Genomic DNA, 493 nt, shown 5'->3' with positions numbered 1-493 from the left:
GATGCAGCTTGCCTACAACTTATATCTTGTTTCTTCAGTTTCATATTGTCGGGTCTATTCCTGTAGTGATCGTTTATTTGATTTTCTATCTCATCTTCTCTGTAATATGAAATCAGTTAAAATTCCAACTTTCTTTCAGGAAAGCGTTTATTTTGTGCATGATTGAGTCTGGAAGTTGTCTTCCTCTTTTGTAAAAGGGGAACAATTTTCAAATTTTGAGACTCATTTTCCATTGACAATCAAATGTTTTTTTGTTGACCATCCTGTTTTCCAAATATCAAAAAATGTAGAAGTCAATTTCTAGAAACTAATTTTGTGAAACAAAAAGAATCTTAGTTGAAACTGAATTCAGAATTAAAACCGATACTTTTATGGCAGGTTTGGTAGACATTAAGAATAAGCTTCTTAGCATTAGAGTATGAGCAGGCCTGAAATCCATCTCTTTTCCTCTTAATAAATGGGGTTGCAGCTTTCACTTCACTCTGCACATCCT

This window comes from Theobroma umbraticum, unplaced genomic scaffold (genome assembly GCF_002168275.2).
Source record: "Theobroma umbraticum cultivar Fairchild unplaced genomic scaffold, ASM216827v3 scaffold_55.0, whole genome shotgun sequence".
In the NCBI taxonomy this organism is placed as follows: Eukaryota; Viridiplantae; Streptophyta; class Magnoliopsida; order Malvales; family Malvaceae; genus Theobroma; species Theobroma umbraticum.
The sequence above is the reverse complement of the archived record's forward strand: the minus strand, read 5'-3'. Positions refer to the sequence as shown.